Genomic DNA, 19,534 nt, shown 5'->3' with positions numbered 1-19,534 from the left:
GCTTACAGTGTCAGCATTGGTTGTGCACGTTTGGCCCTTGCATTCCATAACTCAGAATCAAACCTGTTTTCATATAGCTTTTATATTGTCATTCTAAAGGAATAGATTTCCAAAGTTTATAACTTGCCACTGGCATTTGTTAAGATTTCCACAGGCTGATTCTTCAGCACCTGAGGAAATTGGCAGAGGATGTCAGCGAGTTGCAATACCAGACCACAGTAAATAGGAACCTCTTAATGCAACTGACCAATGGGTCTCATCGGGACATGGTCCTGCCAGAGGACATTGTGCTTCCTCTGAAGGACAGGCTGATACTGGAGGAGCATGAACATCGGCTTGCTGGGAATGAGGAGCTTCAGGAGAAATTGGAAATTGGCAAGAACATGGTATCACACAACATACAGTTAACACCAGCAACACTTTTTTGAAATCATTGTTAGGGCTCTGTCTATGGGATTAAATAAATTGCAGACTCTTGGGGTATTGTACATATTAAGTAATTGGGTGTTTTTGAAGTCTGTGACTCGGAAGAGCTCTCCACTGCTTTTCTTTGGAGGGACTTTAGACCTGTAGTTTATGTATGGTTCACTACTCTAAAGACCAATAACTATGGACAATTTATTTTACAGGTGAGGTTTTTGGCTGCTAAAGGGTGCAAGTCCATCAAACTCAGTGAGTAGGATGTTAGCTTGCCTTTTCTCCAACAACCTGTCCAGGCTTTGTAACTGGACCGGCTTGGGACATAAGATCTCTTTCAGGCAGCTAGCTTTAAAAAGCATTGTTCACAGTAAGTTTTTATTAGTCTATGAATTCACTTTCTGCTCATATATATATATATATATATATATAAATATATATATATATATAAATATATATATATATGGTAGGCTATATTTTTTTTGCCATCGGTGCCCGCTGGTAGGCTGGTAATTTTGCTATCGGTGGACCACTACTGGCCTCCGGCCATTATGTTTGCTGGGTAGGCTACAAAAAAAAATCCACATGTGTGCAACTTCTGCAAGTGCCTCTACTCTACGCCGCTACGCAAATGTGATGATATGCATGCAACACTTTATTATAAAGGTGTTTATTTTTTATGCGTTCCAGTACCTCAGAACTCCCTCACCCCCCGCTCGTGCTCACTTTTTGTTCCAGCACCTGATTTACAAATAAAGTGCTGACAATAATATCTGTCAATAATGCAAAATTAACTTGCTAACAACAATGTTGTCTTATTCCCGTGGCTGTTGTTATTAACCAGAAACAGGATATAATGTCATGCACCTTAAAGTTGGTTTCCAATTGCCATATAAAGTCAAAAGAAGAAGAAGCATGCAGGAGGAAAGATTACTAGAAACAAAGTCAGTTTACACTTTTATCTGTGAATTGTCATAGTAGAGGACCTTGTGCATTTCAGGTAAAATAACAACCCAATGTTTATGTCCCAGGACAAATTACCTAGCAACAGCAAGCTAGCTAGCTAAATTGCCATAAATGTTTAATGCTTTTCGACCTGTCCCCAAATTGATGTAGTTGGTGCAGAGTTTGTTTTCATATTTCAACATGTGTGTCCTGTTCGCGTCTGGTGTGGGTGGACAAAATCAACATGCGTGCGTAGGCGCACCCGATCGGTCTGGTCAGTATGTAAGGGCTTTATAAAATAATTTTGATGAATAATTGATTGAACGCAAGTGCTATATAGCTTTATGATGATACTGTATATGTGTGTTTGTGTGTAATGATATTTGATTGATTGATTGCTTGAAAGTGCTGTATAGCATCATGATTTAGTTTATTAGGATTCCCATTAGCTATTGCACATGCAGCAACTACTCTTCCTGTCTCTGGCCATCTTCTCCACCGTGCCCCAGCTCTGCTGATGTTGAAGCTCGGTCTCTATTGTTCTCCGTCACGTTGTCTTGGGCCACCCACTCTTACATCTGCCCTCTGGAGTCCAATGGACAACTATTCTTGGGATAGAGTCTACTTTGTCTCAGGATGTGTGCAATCCAGCTCCAGTGGCGTCTCTTGAGTATGGCATCCATCCTGCTTCATTTGTCAAGGGAGATTGGTGTTTGATATTGCGTTTTTCCAGAAGATGTGCATGATTCTCCAGAGATGAGTTGTTTGGAAGGTAGATACTTTTTTCAGGTCTGCTTGTCATTTTCAATTATTCTGAACCATACAGGTATATTTAGAGTTTTGTATTTGTGCTATATTGTCTGGATTTCCAGACTTTATTGAACTTCATAAAGATTGCTCTATCGTTATTGATTCTGGTGCAGATGTCTCCTGGTGCCTCCATCATGGCATATGGTGCTCCCAAGGTGTAATGAACGCGAGGGGAGACTGGTTTCAAGCGCAGGACACAGCAGGTGTTTATTGCTAAGGACCATAGGAGGAGGCAGGTAGCTGGGTCCAGGGGCAGGCAGAAGGTCATACACAGGGGGTCCAAAAGGGCAAAAGTACAGGCAGGGAAAAGGCTAGTAACATAGTCTGGGAGATCAGGCAATAGGTAGATAACAGGAAATCCAATAGGTTAAAGTACAGGCAGGGAATAGGCTAAAGGCATTAGTGAGGCAGGCAAAACTATCATACACGGGAGGAGTAAATCAAGGGTGAAAACAGAGCTCTGAAAGTTGTGTCACAAAACCAACAATACCTCACAGTGATGGGATGCAAATAACTTAACTAAATAGTGTGTGATAATGACATACAGGTGTGTGAACAGGTGATTAAATTTCAGGTGATTGGGATCTGGAGACTGCGCTGCATTCAGGGGATCTAAGTGTTTGAGGGTGTGAGTTGGGAGTAGAAGTTACACAAGGTAAGTAAAACTGTAGGTTAACTCCAGGTCCTGTTCCTTGATTTTGACTGCTTTTGCTATGTTGATGGGCATGAACTTTGTCTTGCTGAAGTTGATAACCAGGCTGACTTGCTGGCCAAAGGACTGGACTCTGTCAGTTTTGTCTTCTAGATGTGTGTGTGTGTGTGTGTGTGTGTGTGTGTGTGTGTGTGTGTGTGTGTGTGTGTGTGTGTGTGTGTGTGTGTGTGTGTGTGTGTGTGTGTGTGATACAAGAGCCAGTTCATCCTCCATAGGATTTCACGGTGAACGCTTCAAAAGCCTTCTGGAAGTCAATAAAGTGGATGTAGAGTTTACTTTGCCACTCATTATATTGCTCAATTATGTTTGAGGGTGAATATCTGGTCTGTACAGCTCCTTCCTCCCACAAAACCGGCTTGTTCATTCCTAAGCCCTTTGTCTACAGCTGAAGACATCTATTGTACGATAATCTTGCAAAAGGTGTTCCTGGGAACGGATAAAAGTGTGATGTCCATCCAGTTGTTGCAATCTGATAGTGTGCCCTTCTTATGTACCGGTATGGTCCAGTCTGAAGGTATCTTTCCCTTCATCCAGATGTCAGTGGAGAGTGGAAGAATGATGTTTTCAGCCAATACGGGTTCGACTTTTAACAATTCAGGACCTGGAGCTGTCCCGTTCTTTTAGTGACTTGATGGTACTAATTAATTCTTCTTTGGTTGGTGGGTCGGTGTTTTATGTCTAGATGGCTTCAGGTGTGTTAATTGGATCCACAGGGGGTTCTCTATCCATATGGCTTCCTGTTCATTGTCTGTAGTCAGGAGATTGCCTTGCTTGTCTTTGATTTGAGTATTTGACTTGAATTTTCTGCCACAGATTAGGTTAGTGATTTTGTATACTGTTCCTTACTGCTACTTTTTCAGATGCACTTGCCAGCTCCTCCAGGTAACAACTTATGTCTCTTTTTACTTGCCTTTTGATTTGTGTGTTGATTATTCTGTACTGCTCCTCCAATTTCTGTTTTAGCATTTGTGATTTGGCATCTGTTTATCTTTTTTAGGTCCCATCTTTCCTCGATCATTTCCGCTGATTCTGGGGCGATCCATTCCTTGCATTGCCTTCTGTGGCCTATTTTCTTGCTGTTTTTCACTGTAAGCTTTAACCACTTTCTCCGACTTCTGGTCTTATTTCCCTCAGTCGCTTTCTCATCTTCTTCTGTTTTATTAGAAAGGGCTTGATACTTTTTAACTTGCCTTATGAAGGGTTTCTTGACTGTTTGGTCCCTCAGCCTGCCAACATCAAATCTTGTTGTTCCTTTTGTCGGTGGTCTTGAACTTTTCAGTCACAAGATGGTGGTCACTGGCAACATCTGCCCCCCTTTGCATCTTGACATCCCACAGCGAGCTTCTCCACTTGCCGTTGATCATCAGGTGGTCAATCTGGTTCCTGTCTCTTCCATTAGGAGAATACCATGTCAGCTTGTGGATATTCTTGTGGGGAAACAGGCTGCCACTAATCACCAGGTTATTTGTGACGCAGAATGTTGCCAGTCTCTCACCGGTATCATTCATCTTTCCACAGCCGCGTTTCTCCATTGTTCTCTTGTAGTTGGTGTTGTCGATGCCAACCTTTGCATTCAGGTCTCTGGTGATAAGGAGCAGGTGTCTCTACTTCAGATTGGAGGGTGTTATAGAACAGGTTGTTCTCATCTTTCTCATCTTTGGCATTGTTTGTGGTAGCATAACATTGGATTATTGTTAGTTTGGTTGTTATCCATACCAAACTAACAAACTAACTGGCTTTTATCATTCTGCTGCTGATTGGTTTCTATTCCGTTAGAGTTTTCTATACCCCTTTCTGTAGGATGATGTCAACACCTTCAAGATGTTGTCCATCCTCCCGTCCAGAGTATAGTACTGTTTCTCCAGTGCTGGTTCAGGTGGAACCAGAGCTTGTCCACCTGATCAGAACTCGGGATAAGACCCAGATGCAGACAGTTCAAAGTAACAAAAGATTGTTACAAAAACAGGGGGCAGGCAAATGACAGGTCAAGGGTAGGCGGAGGTCAGTAATCCAGAGCAGAGTCCGAAAGGTACAGAACGACAGTCAGGGTCAGGTAAGGCAGTGGTCAGTAATCCAGGGCAGTGTCACAAGGTACAGAACGGCAAGCAGACTCAGGGTCAGGGCAAGTAGAATGGTCAAAACAGGAGTACGGGGAAAATGCTGGTAGGCTTGACGAGACAAGACGAACTGGCAACAGACAAACAGAGAACATATAATACACGGGGTAATGGGGAAAATGGGTGACACCTGGGGGGGTGGATACAAGCACAAAGACCGGTGAAACAGGTCAAGGTGTGACCCCACCTGGCTTCACTCACTCCCAGGATCTGTAGCTTGTATCTCCTCATTTCATTAGTAACCTATGCCAGCTTTCCAGACTCAAACATTGTTCAAACATTCCATAAGAGAACGTGAAGTTGATTTTTTTTTCTTGTGTTCAGTGCTCCCATCTTCACATCACCAGTTTTCTGTAGGCTTTCACTGCTGTTAGTCATACAAGTCTGGGACTCTGGGAGATCTTCGCATCCAGTTGTAGGATTGTCATTTGTTGTTTCTGTAGCAGAAAGTTTCTACAGGATGGGGTTGCTAGCTCCATGCCCAACCGTCCACCATTTCTGGCTTCTGAGTTGCTTTGTTAGTCCTCTCCCCTAGCCTTTTGTCTTACTGGTGATGGATTACAGTCTCATACCATGGGAGGCCAGACAGGCTTTGGGTCGTGTACAAGCTTCCCCGGCACATCAAGCCCAACCAACTTCTGCTGCTGTGTAGTGAAAGCCAACAGAATATGTTGGTTTGGTTTTAGCAGTTCATACCAACAGTGCAAGACAGTCTTCCTGTGGTACCACATGACGATACTGTATTATATATGTGTGTGTGGATGGGAGGGGGCATGTTGTAACTGCAACACACAATTTATTATGGAAACACCTAAGAGCAGTGGTGGTCACTGCCGTTTAAGATGAGGGAGGATGATATTTGAACATGGCCTGATTTCTATTACAGCATATTGGATGACTGTCATTCATATTCCATTCACCCAGCTCAATGTAACATTGATAGGTTTAGGCTACTACATGAAACTCAAAGTTTTCCTGTACCCATCATGAAGTTGCTACAACCTAGCCTATGAAGGAAAGTTTACAACTTAGGTGCACAGGTCGATAGAATTGAGTAATCAAGGTGACCAACATTGACACATTCAATAACGCCTTGCACACTCTTGCCTGAATCTAGCTGATCTAAATCAAATCAAATTTTATTTGTCACATACACATGGTTAGCAGATGTTAATGCGAGTGTAGCGAAATGCTTGTGCTTCTAGTTCCGACAATGCAGTAATAACGAGCAAGTAATCTAACTAACAATTCCAAAAAAACTACTGTCTTATACACAGTGTAAGGGGATAAAGAATATGTACATAAGGATATATGAATGAGTGATGGTACAGAGCAGCATAGGCAAGATACAGTAGCTGATATCGAGTACAGTATATACATATGAGATAAGTATGTAAACCAAGTGGCATAGTTAAAGTGGCTAGTGATACATGTATTACATAAGGATGCATTCGATGATATAGAGTACAGTATCAACGTATGCATATGAGATGAACAATGTAGGGTAAGTAACATTATATAAGGTAGCATTGTTTAAAGTGGCTAGTGATATATTTACATTTCCCATCAATTCCCATGATTAAAGTGGCTGGAGTAGAGTCAGTGTCATTGACAGTGTGTTGGCAGTAGCCACTCAATGTTAGTGGTGGCTGTTTAACAGTCTGATGGCCTTGAGATAGAAGCTGTTTTTCAGTCTCTCGGTCCCAGCTTTGATGCACCTGTACTGACCTCGCCTTCTGGATGACAGCGGGGTGAACAGGCAGTGGCTCGGGTGGTTGATGTCCTTGATGATCTTTATGGCCTTCCTGTAGCATCGGGTGGTGTAGGTGTCCTGGAGGGCAGGTAGTTTGCCCCCGGTGATGCGTTGTGCAGACCTCACTACCCTCTGGAGAGCCTTACGGTTGAGGGCGGTGCAGTTGCCATACCAGGCGGTGATACAGCCCGCCAGGATGCTCTCGATTGTGCATCTGTAGAAGTTTGTGAGTGCTTTTGGTGACAAGCCGAATTTCTTCAGCCTCCTGAGGTTGAAGAGGCGCTGCTGCGCCTTCCTCACGATGCTGTCTGTGTGAATGGACCAATTCAGTTTGTCTGTGATGTGTATGCCGAGGAACTTAACTTGCTACCCTCTCCACTACTGTTCCATCGATGTGGATGGGGGTGTTCCCTCTGCTGTTTCCTGAAGTCCACAATCATCTCCTTAGTTTTGTTGACGTTGAGTGTGAGGTTATTTTCCTGACACCACACTCCGAGGGCCCTCACCTCCTCCCTGTAGGCCGTCTCGTCGTTGTTGGTAATCAAGCCTACCACTGTTGTGTCGTCCGCAAACTTGATGATTGAGTTGGAGGCGTGCATGGCCACGCAGTCGTGGGTGAACAGGGAGTACAGGAGAGGGCTCAGAACTCACCCTTGTGGGGCCCCAGTGTTGAGGATCAGCGGGGAGGAGATGTTGTTGCCTACCCTCACCACCTGGGGGCGGCCCGTCAGGAAGTCCAGTACCCAGTTGCACAGGGCGGGGTCGAGACCCAGGGTCTCGAGCTTAATGACGAGCTTGGAGGGTACTATGGTGTTGAATGCCGAGCTGTAGTCGATGAACAGCATTCTCACATAGGTATTCCTCTTGTCCAGATGGGTTAGGGCAGTGTGCAGTGTGGTTGAGATTGCATCGTCTGTGGACCTATTTGGGCGGTAAGCAAATTGGAGTGGGTCAAGGGTGTCAGGTAGGGTGGAGGTGATATGGTCCTTGACTAGTCTCTCAAAGCACTTCATGATGACGGATGTGAGTGCTACGGGGCGGTAGTCGTTTAGCTCAGTTACCTTAGCTTTCTTGGGAACAGGAACAATGGTGGCCCTCTTGAAGCATGTGGGAACAGCAGACTGGTATAGGGATTGATTGAATATGTCCGTAAACACACCGGCCAGCTGGTCTGCGCATGCTCTGAGGGCGCGGCTGGGGATGCCGTCTGGGCCTGCAGCCTTGCGAGGGTTAACACGTTTAAATGTCTTACTCACTTCGGCTGCAGTGAAGGAGAGACCGCATGTTTCCGTTGCAGGCCGTGTCAGTGGCACTGTATTGTCCTCAAAGCGGGCAAAAAAGTTATTTAGTCTGCCTGGGAGCAAGACATCCTGGTCCGTGACTGGGCTGGGTTTCTTCCTGTAGTCCGTGATTGACTGTAGACCCTGCCACATGCCTCTTGTGTCTGAGCCGTTGAATTGAGATTCTACTTTGTCTCTGTACTGGCGCTTAGCTTGTTTGATAGCCTTGCTGAGGGAATAGCTGCACTGTTTGTATTCAGTCATGTTACCAGACACCTTGCCCTGATTAAAAGCAGTGGTTCGTGCCTTCAGTTTCACACGAATGCTGCCATCAATCCACGGTTTCTGGTTAGGGAATGTTTTAATCGTTGCTATGGGAACGACATCTTCAACGCACGTTCTAATGAACTCGCACACCGTATCAGCGTATTCGTCAATGTTGTTGTCTGACGCAATACGAAACATCTCCCAGTCCACGTGATGGAAGCAGTCTTGGAGTGTGGAGTCAGCTTGGTCGGACCAGCGTTGGACAGACCTCAGCGTGGGAGCTTCTTGTTTTAGTTTCTGTCTGTAGGCAGGGATCAACAAAATGGAGTCGTGGTCAGCTTTTCCGAAAGGGGGCGGGGCAGGGCCTTATATGCGTCGCGGAAGTTAGAGTAACAATGATCCAGGGTCTTTCCACCCCTGGTTGCGCAATCGATATGCTGATAAAATTTAGGGAGTCTTGTTTTCAGATTAGCCTTGTTAAAATCCCCAGCTACAATGAATGCAGCCTCCGGATAAATCGTTTCCAGTTTGCAGAGAGTTAAATAAAGTTCGTTCAGAGCCATCGATGTGTCTGCTTGGGGGGATATATACGGCTGTGATTATAATCGAAGAGAATTCTCTTGGTAGATAATGCGGTCTACATTTGATTGTGAGGAATTCTAAATCAGGTGAACAGAAGGATTTGAGTTCCTGTATGTTTCTTTCATCACACCATGTCACGTTGGCCATAAGGCATACGCCCCCGCCCCTCTTCTTACCAGAAAGATGTTTGTTTCTGTCGGCGCGATGCGTGGAGAAACCCGCTGGCTGCACTGCTTCGGATAGCGTCTCTCCAGTGAGCCATGTTTCCGTGAAGCAGAGAACGTTACAGTCTCTGATGTCCCTCTGGAATGCTACCCGTGCTCGGATTTCATCAACCTTGTTGTCAAGAGACTGGACATTGACAAGAAGAATGCTAGGGAGTGGTGCACGATGTGCCCGTCTCCGGAGTCTGACCAGAAGACCGCTTCGTTTCCGTCTTTTTCTGAGTCGTTTTTTTTTTTGTCGCTGCATGTGATCCACTCGGTTACACTGGTTGTAAGGCAGAACACAGGATCTGCATCGCGAAAAACATATTCTTGGTCGTACTGATGGTGAGTTGACGCTGATCTTATATTCAGTAGTTCTTCTCGGCTGTATGTAATGAAACCTAAGATGACCTGGGGTACTAGTGTAAGAAATAACACGTAAAAAAACAAAAAACTGCATAGTTTCCTAGGAACGCGAAGCGAGGCGGCCATCTCTGTCGGCGCCGGAAGTAGGAAATCTAGGGTGTAATCATTAGTCTAACAGTTGCAAACAAGAGTTTCTACTGGACAAATTCAGGTATGTTTATCCCTGTTCTGTTTACTTCCATTTAAGAAATGTTTTTTCAACAGAATCAGCACAATGATCAAACACAGTTAATTTTCATACCAGACACATACATCTCGTTGTATATATAATTCCTTCTCGTATGCACTGTCCTCCTTTCACCTTTTCCCTTTGCTTGTGGACTTCAGTGCACATCACATCAGCTGTGTGTGACCAGGCGAAAGCCTGGAAAGCCTATTGTCTTTCTCTCTCTTTGAGTCAACTACTCATCACATTTGATGCACTGTAGTGCTAGCTAGCTGTAGTTTATGCTTTCAGGACTAGATTCATTCTCTGATCCTTTTATTGGGTGGACAACATGTCAGTTCATGCTGCAGTAGCTCTGATAGGTTGAAGGACATCCTCTGGAAGTTGTCATAATTACTGTGTACAGTGGTTCCTCCTTTAAAAGTTGCGAGCTTGCACCGCGAGACTTCGAGGTACCCAGTATCACGGCTTCATTGCTCCAGACCACCACGAGGGAGTTAGAGCACTCATTATGCATTTGGATCCCAAGGGTTTTAGATGACCAATCACATCGAGTGGTTCTAATGACAAATTTTGACGCGCGCCACCCTTGCCTTATGGCGTTCTCAAACAAAGATGGCTGACAAAACATTACGAGTCAAGCAAAAAAATGTACAATTGAGAGGAATATGTTAATGTAGAGACAAACATTTGTGCATATTTTTTGTCATAAAGGGAATTTACGAAAATGGCTATTTAGCAAGTTATCTGACTAACTAACATTAGCCAGCTAGTTAGTATTAGGAGAATGAATTAGCAATTCGTGTTTAATGTTTTAGGGACTCCTGAGAGAACCAGCAAACCAGGCTGTCGTCTTGTGAAAGTGGCTGTAAAGACTAACTAGCTAAAGCATTTACTGCAAATTGAATGTACAATTGTGTAAACTTGCCTTGCAATGCATCTGAAGTAACATAGCAAGCTAATTTTTACTTGCTTATTTTGTAGTGGAGGCTAAAAATAACTATGCATGTGTAGCTAGCTACAGTATGTAGCCGATCTGTGTATGGACCCTAAAAAGTTAGGTTCTGAACTAATATTCATACCAATCTATGAACCTCAGCTATCATAGTTGTTGTATCAACTTCAAGTCTGAATGGCATTAATGAAGCCTATGGATAGAGTAGAATATAATATCTTTATTGTGCCAACGATGCAAGTCCTATATACACATGTACTATAGTTATTACCACGCATGAGATTCCCACATTGTAGCCTGTACATTGAATATATTCACTGATCGTGTACTCTTCCTTGGCAAATAAAGGTGCGGTTCAGGTATGACTCTCTGAGACATTCTTTTTCAGTCATATCAAACTCCATTATTTGAATGATGCTGTGTCTGCATGTACAGTTGAAGTTGGAAGTTTACATACACTTAGGTTGGAGTCATTAAAACTTGTTTTTCAACCACTCCACACAAGTTCTTGTTAATTAACAAACTATAGTTTTGGCAAGTCGGTTAGGCAATCTACTTTGTGCAATTACTTTGCAAGTAATTTTTCCAACAATTGTTTACAGACAGATTATTTCACTGTATCACAATTCCAGTGGGTCAGAAGTTTACATGCATTAAGTTGACTGTGCCTTTAAACAGCTTCGAAAATTCCAGAAAATGATGTCATGACTTTAGAAGCTTCTGATAGGCTGATAGACCTCCAATTTGAGTCAATTGGAGGTGTACCTGTGGATGTATTTTAAGGCTGACCTTCAAACTCAGTGCCTCTTTGCTTGATATCATGGGAAAATCAAAAGAAATCAGCCAAGACCTCAAAAAATTGCAGCCCTCCACAAGTCTGGTTCATCCTTGGGAGCATTTTCCAAACACCTGAAGGTTCCACATTCACCTGTACAAACAATAGTACGCAAGTATAAACACCATGGGACCACTCAGCTGTCATACCCCTCAGGAAGAAAAGGCCTGTCTCCTAGAGATGAACGCACTTTGGTGCAAAAATAGCAAATCAATCACCGAACAACAGCAAAGGACCTTGTGAAGATGCTGAAGGAAACAGGTACAACAGTATCTATATCCACAGTAAAAACGAGTTCTATATCAACATAACCTGAAAGACCGCTCAGCAAGGAGGAAGCCACTGCTCCAACACTGCCATAAAAAAAGCCGGACTATGGTTTGCAACTGCACATGGGGACAAAGATCATACTTTTTGGAGAAATGTCCTCTGGTCTGATGAAACAAAAATAGGACTGTTTGGCCATAATGAGCATCCGTTATGTTTGGAGGAAAAAGGGGGAGGCTTGCAAGCCGAAGAACACCATCCCAACCGTCAAGGGTGGCAGCATCATGTTGTGGGGATGCTTTGCTGCAGGAGGGACTGGTGCACTTCACAAAATAGATGGCATCATGAGGCAGGAAAATTATGTGGATATATTGAAGCAACACCTCAAGACATCCGTCAGGAAGTTAAGCTTGGTTGCAAATGGGTCTTCCAAATGGACAATGACCCCAAGCATACTTCCAAAGTTGTGGCAAAATGGCTTAAAGACAACAAAGTCTAGGTATTGGAGTGGCCATCACAAAGCCCTGACTTCAATCCTATAGACATTCTGTGGGTAGCACTGAAAAAGCGTGTGCGAGCAAGAAGGCCTACAAACCTGACTCAGTTACATCAGCTCTGTCAGGAGGAATGGGCCAAAATTTACCCAACTTATTGTGGGAAGCTTGTGGAAGGCTACCCAAAATTTTGACCCAAGCTAAACATTTTAAAGGCAATGCTAGCAAATACTAATTGTGTATGTAAACTTCTGACCCACTGGGAATGTGATGAAAGAAATTAAAGCTGAAATAAATCATCCTCTCTACTATTATTCTGACATTTCACATTCTTAAAATAAAGTGGTGATCCTAACTGACCTTAGACAGGGAATTGTTACTAGGATTGAATGTCAGGAATTGTGAAAAACTGGGTATAAATGTATTTGGTTAAGGTGTATGTAAACTTCCAACTTCCAACTGTATCTATTACAATTACATGCTTCAGTGTTTTCTGCTCATGGGACCTCAATGATTACACATTGTAACTATGCAATAGACTAGAAACGTGATTGATTTTTAATTCATATATCCAGAAAGAAAAACTATGCAAATCTAACTCCCTTCATCTGCATTAATCTGAGGACACAGGATAGTATTTCAATGAGATACTTAATTTCAACCAGTGGAGAATGTGAAATGCTTTATTGAAAAAAGTTCATTATTCAGGTGTTATAAATGCAATATAATTATGATAATTGTAATATTATAAATACAAGTTCAATCTGTACTTCAATGCACATATGGTGTGCATTATAAAACGAGGAAGAAAGACGAGGTGGGGAGAGAGGTATAGAAGACAAAGGGAAAGAGGTAAGAACAGCAGCAGACAGCATATGATTCATGAATTACAGTGCTACCCTAATATTCTCTCAGTTCATCACAATTGCTGTGTCTCCTAACCAGCCTTGGGCCCCCAGTTGGCCGAAGGTTATCTTAAGAGCGGGAGAGGTGGCGATGACGGGACTGGCTTCCTCTCTCACATCAAAACATACCTGCAGACGAGAGAGCATGATTAAGCCTGGGCTTTTTTATTCTTAAATCTGGAGGTGAAATGCAAAACTGACCTTCGATCATTAACTCCGGGAATACTACATCTCGGTCTGTATTTCGATGTAAAGCATCTCTTTAATAATACTTCCTGTTGACCCGACCAAGTGACATCTCACCTATGATCATGCTGTGCCCTCTGTGTCAGCCAGTTCAGGTGCGCAAGGGGTTCACCGAAAGAGCTGATGTAACCTCGAGGATTTCGGGAGAAGGGGGAGAGGGATGAAGTGAAGAAGAGACTGTTATTGTGTGTGTGTGTGTGGCCTCACCTGGTGTCCACACTAAGTGGCTACAGAGTACTTTACGCTGAAAAACAGACACGAGGACAAACAATCGAAGATAATGTCAATAGAAGATACTGTATTTGACGCATGCACCTAACGGAGTGTACCTGAAAATTTTAAATATAGAGGGCTATGTATCTCACCACTTAGTTATTTCAAGGTTAACCCCCAGGGAAATCATGACTTGGCAGCAACAGATAGTCCAGTGAAAAGGGCTGTGTTTATGTGATGTAAATCTAAAAATTATCTTAAGGATTTTTAAATTAATGCATGTAAGACAGGCTCCATGTACAATACAGGCAGAGATGGAGAAAAATAACACAGAACAGTTTAATTACCTCTGGTTATGGACACTTTTGCCAGAAATAAAGCTTTCACGGCCTGTTCCTCGGACAGTAAACATCTGACAATATCTACATTTTCGACCTCTTGGTCAGCTTGCTCTCCGAAAGTAAATAAAACAGCTTATTTTTTATAGATATGAAAACAATAACTGAGATTTGACCGAACGCGCTTAGTGCGCACCCTGCTAACTAGCTAGCCATTTTACACCGGTTACACCCGACTTGAAAAAAATCCAAATATACACATTGCGAGATATTTGGCAAAATAACAGACATGCCAATATTTCCCCCATAGGAAACAATGGGAGGACTGCAGAGTTACAATATTATTTTTGTTGTTTACACGTTAACTATAAAACAACGTGAGCAGGTCTCATTGCCAACAATAGCGAAGAACGTTGAACAATAAGCTGGGAATAGAACGTTCGGAAGGCGAGTTGGTGCCATGGTGCTCAATAGAACTAATAGGAGCTGGCACGGTGAAAAATGCACTAAAATAAGGCCTGTTTTTTCACGATTACTTCAAAACGATGGTAAGCAGCTGAGAAATATGGTCATATTATGAAACTGGAGCAAAACTGTGGTGCAATATGATGCAACTTTTAAAGGAGGAACCACTAAGTCTATGTAAGGGGGTGAGTGCCATGAGCCTCCTAGGTTTTGTATTGAGGTCAGTGTACCCAGAGGAGGACAGAAGCTAGCTGTCAACCAGCTACACCATGGTGCTACCCTACAGAGTGCTGCTGAGGCTACTGTAGACCTTCATTGCAAAATGGTGTTTTAATCTATTATTTGGTGACGTGAATATATTTAGTATAGTTTTATCTATAGAGGATAACCTTTTTTTTAATGTTTCACTATTTACATTTGAGGAGAATGGTCCTTCCCTTCCTCCAGTACCTAAGAGATGATGTTTATTAGCGTGTATGGCTGAGAAAAATAAAGAGAGGAAGGGAGAGGGAGAGATTATGACCACAATTGTATCCTAATAGTTCCTCTCGCTCTCTCCTTATGTTCCTCTAGGTCAGTGGAAGCGAGGGAAGTGATGTGGAGAGTCATGGTTCCGAAGCAGAAGGCAGGGGGGAAAAGGACTTAGATGATAGGAGGGATAGAGGTGTGGAGGGAGCAAGGAAGAGGAGGGAGAAGCGAGTGGAGTGAGAGGAACATAGAGAGGAAGAGGAACATGGAGAGAAGGAGAGCACACCAGAGAGGGGAGCCTATGTTTTCATGGAGTGCTTCTCCAATTCTCACCAGTCACAATTGTACCACACAGCTTACTTTGTGCAATTTGTCTGTTGCATTTGGTTCCCGAAAAGTGCATGTACCTACATAGTAACTGCTCAAAGCGGTTGCATGGCATATTGCTACCTATTTATGGTACTCTGAGGGCGGCGTCAGTAGACCAGTGCGAGGCCCTTTCCCAGAAATCGCAGGCGCTGGTCCCTGAAGACATTCAAAATGCAGCTTGTACATTCACTTGGCTACAGTGTTGTTACTCCAACATTTGAACATAGGTCCACTCCCTGGTGAAGTTTAAAGGGTGCAAGAGAGGGTGTGTGGTGTGCATCTGGAGTGGACACTGGGCAACGAGTGGGAGATGTGTAGAAACCTCCTTTGGGTGCTCTACGTGTTCTGTAACACTTTGCAGGAGGGGGCAGTGCTTCCAGAAGTTCCACAACATGTTGTAGGCTAAATGCAACCACTAAAGTGACAGTATGAAATATGAATTTGTCCTACAAATCTTATAGGGATACTAAAAATGTGTTTTGTATCTTCTCTCTATTTGTCTGCATTCACTGAATTGTTGTCAAAGTAGGCACTATTTCTACATTTTGTTTCAGGCCTGATTTGTACTAAATCTCATTGAGAGAGATTATTTACATTTTGAATATCTCTGAAGAGTTAGCATTGTTAGAAGTAAGAATTGTTGTCAATCAAAAAGCCTACTTTGTGTGAGTTTTGAAATACTTTATGAATATTGTCCTCTGGTCACATTTTGGATAACTGTTTCAATATACCATTTAAATTCTCTAGTTTAAGTGTTAAATGTTTTTTGGGAGACAAATGAGTGTTTCTCCTATTGACATGAATATGGTGTCATATTAAAGAAGAGGTAGTGGTCTTTAAAACTAAGCTAACATGTTATTGTCATTTGTTCTTTGTTTTTGTCTGTCTGTTTGAAATGTGAGAATTGGCTTTGTCTTGAAAATTCTCAGTAACCTACAGCAGCATTCTAGAATTATATTGGGGTCTAAAGGGTTAATATCAATCTGTAGAATTGCAGAAATTGGCTTTAAAACTGAGATGCGCTATAAAACAGAACATTTTTCTCTCTACCCCAAGGCAAAATGTGTTGAACTGCAGGAACTTTTCTGGCAAAATTATTTTTTGGGGTTGGGTTTCCCTGGAGATAGGTTCCCCGGTGTCCCACATGCATTAGTCTGGCCCTGTTCGGATGCACCTGACATATGATTGGACATCCTTGGTGCCCCTCCATTCTCATAGGGTCCGAGTACTGTCAATCTGGCTCAGATTGAAGAGCAAAAGATGATGCATTAGTTCTGGTTTTCCCGAACATGTTTTTAGAACATTTTGCAAATGTATTGAAAATTAAATACAGAAATATCTCATTTACATAAGTATTCACACCCTTGAGTCAATACTTTGTAGATGCAATTTTGGCAGTGATTACATCTGTGAGTCTTTCTGGGTAATTCTCTTAAGAGTTTTGCATACCTGGGTTGTACAATTTTGGCACATTATTATTTTTGCAATTCTTCAAGCTCTGTCAAGTTGGTTGTTGATCATTGGTAGACAGCCATTTTCAAGTCTTGCCATAGATCTTTCAAGTAGAATAAAGTCACCTGTAACTCCGACTCAGGAACATTCACTGTCTTGGTAAGTAACTCTAGTGTAGATTTGGCCTTGTGTTTTAGGTTATTGGCCTGCTGAAAGGGAAATTCATATCCCAGTGTCTGCTAGGAAAGCAGACTGAACCAGGTTTTCGGTTTCCTGTGCTTAGCGTCAACTCCCTAGTCATTAACAATTACAAGTAAACCCATAACATAATGCAGCCACCACTATGTTTGAAAATATGGAGAGTGATACTCATTAATGTGTTATATTGGATTTCCTTCTTTTCACTCTGTCAATTAGGTTAGTATTGTGGAGCAACTACAATGTTATTGATCCATCCTCAGTTCTCATATCACAGACATTCAACTCCGTAACTGTTTTAAAGTCACCATTGGCCTTAGGGTGAAATCCCTGAGCGATTTCCTTCCTCGCCGGCAACTGAGTTAGGAAGGACTCCTGTATTTTTGTAGTGACTGGGTGTATTGATACACCATCCAAAATGTGATTAGTAACTAACATTCCACCCATCTTTGCGAGGCATTGAAAAACCTCCCTCATCTTTGTGGTTGAATCCCCCCCCCCTTTTTGAAGATCATTATAGCTATACAATGACACTGCAAAGACCACAAACAAAACACTATGTTGTCAAGAAGAGAAGCTTTAGTTTCAGACCTCTTCTGTATGTGTATAAGTCTAAAGCAGCTGGGTGTGGAGCTATTCCTGTGAAGAAGGAAATATACTCTCCTAAAACATTGAAAATCAATCAGCACATATCACATGTTGATGGTAAAGTCCAACTTGTAACTCCAACCAGGAGGTACAAATAGAACTCCAAAAAAATGTATATGACAGTATATGATCTTCCTCTCCTTGACTGTATATCCCCCTCCAGTCTTTCATGTATTACTTCAGCAGTATCCCTGGACTATCCTTGGAAGGTATACTGAACAAACATTTAGTGTGCAAGGTGTTTGGTTTCAGAGATCACAAAAGCCCCATAGGTTCTGCTCCAATGTTGCTGCCACCTAGAGATGAAGCTCTGCTAGAAAAATATTTCCACAGCAGTCGGCCTCGTAGGTAGCTGGGGACCTGAATACAATGCCTTTGTAATCTGTTACTTTATCTCTCAGATATGCACCTGCTGACTTGCGGTTGTGGACAATTGCACAGTTGAGTGACCAGCACAGTTCAAAGATGACTTAGCACATACGGAAGTGGTCTGAAACTAAAGATGATCTTCTCGCCAACAGTGTTTGTGGTCTTTAGTGTTATTATATGGCTATAATCTTCCTAAAAACGTGACCGAGATCCATCTGGAGTATTCGGAGGAGGCGATTCAAGTTCTTGAAAAATCAGCCATAGGTAAGCAGTAAATAATCCTCTGATTTGATTTCCATATTACCTTTTTGGTATTACTTTGTTACAAAATAAAGTGGTAACAAAATGGTAATAAGGTGGAAACTAGTTTGTAATTGCTTAGTTTCTCATGTAATTACTTCAAATCATTCTACTACCAGAATGTCTTAAAGTTGGTGCTTTACTTGTCGTTTTTTCTTCTTAGGTTTGCAGCTCTGGATTAGGTTTGCTATCACTGTCCAAAAGTGGCGATCTTGCACTTTCCATTGCTGCTTACGGTATGCTGCTATGGTATGGGTCTGTCAATGGTTGCAATGACAATACCGTGATTCTTCTTCACTACAAAGGCACAGTCATACTTCCCCTTATGTTTGTTACCAAAAGAGTCTTTGCTACCAAGTCCGGGGCCTTAAATGTGAAATATGGTATGAAATGACCCCATGGCAGAGGAGAATCACGCAACACTCATCCCAATTGAGAGAGCCAATGGAAGGTTTCTCTTTGTTGCTGCAGAGGATGACCAAAACTGGGACAGTTGTTATTTTGCAGATCAGGCATTGGAACAAACAACTCAAGCGTCATGGGAAGGACAACAAGTCAGTATTTTACCCTGGGGCAAGACACTACTTGGAGACACCCTACATGCCCTTCTGCCTGTCCAGTATCCATTGTGTTACCGGAAAGCCTGTTGTGTGGGGATGTAAGCCCAGGGCCCCCGCAGCAGCAGAGGTCGAGCTTTGGAAGAGGATTCAGGACTTCTATAGAACAAACCTGGCGAACGATACCAACTTGAGTAAAGTCAAGTTATAAAATGTTGAAATGAAAACTAGATAAATATGTTTTGCTGTGTAGCAGAGCTTAACCTATTTTGAGCTTACTTTACACAAGCTTAACTCATAAGTTCCATTACAAAATGCCTTGATGATCCATGCCTGACGCCTTGTTTTTTGTTTTGTTTTTTAAAGCCTACTACAATGAAATCCATCGAAATATAACTACACAAGGCGAGACCCAGATGCAGACACGGGAGGCAGATGGGGTGGAGACAAGCACAAGGACAGGTTAAACAGATCAGGGTGTGACAAGGAAGGATGTCAGGTACAGTATATTGTGACAGAGCTGATGTCCTGCCTTTGTAATGACAAATTGTCCAGGCTAAAATTTAAACTGTTTATTCGCAACATTAATTTAAAGACATTTCATTTATGTAAATTGTTATAATGGTTTTTATGCCTTTTCAGGGTTGACCGGCTGTAAAAGAACAGAAAACAGACAATTGTTTTAAGTGGTAAACCTTTGTTTCTTGCTTTTGTGTACTTTTCATTGATGTATTTCGCTAATTAAAGTTATCACTAGCAACTGCACATGTAAAT

The 19,534-nt window shown here is 42.5% G+C and overlaps 1 pseudogene; it reads left to right on the top strand.

Annotated features, from left to right (window-relative positions):
- The first annotated feature begins 266 nt into the window (after window positions 1-266).
- On the top strand, window positions 267-18,971 carry LOC121841535 (annotated as a pseudogene).
- Window positions 18,972-19,534: the final 563 nt, after the last annotated feature.

This window comes from Oncorhynchus tshawytscha, linkage group LG31, assembly GCF_018296145.1.
Source record: "Oncorhynchus tshawytscha isolate Ot180627B linkage group LG31, Otsh_v2.0, whole genome shotgun sequence".
Classification (NCBI taxonomy): domain Eukaryota; kingdom Metazoa; phylum Chordata; class Actinopteri; order Salmoniformes; family Salmonidae; genus Oncorhynchus; species Oncorhynchus tshawytscha.
Note: the sequence above shows the minus strand (reverse complement) of the source record. Positions and strands in the feature narration are given on the sequence as shown.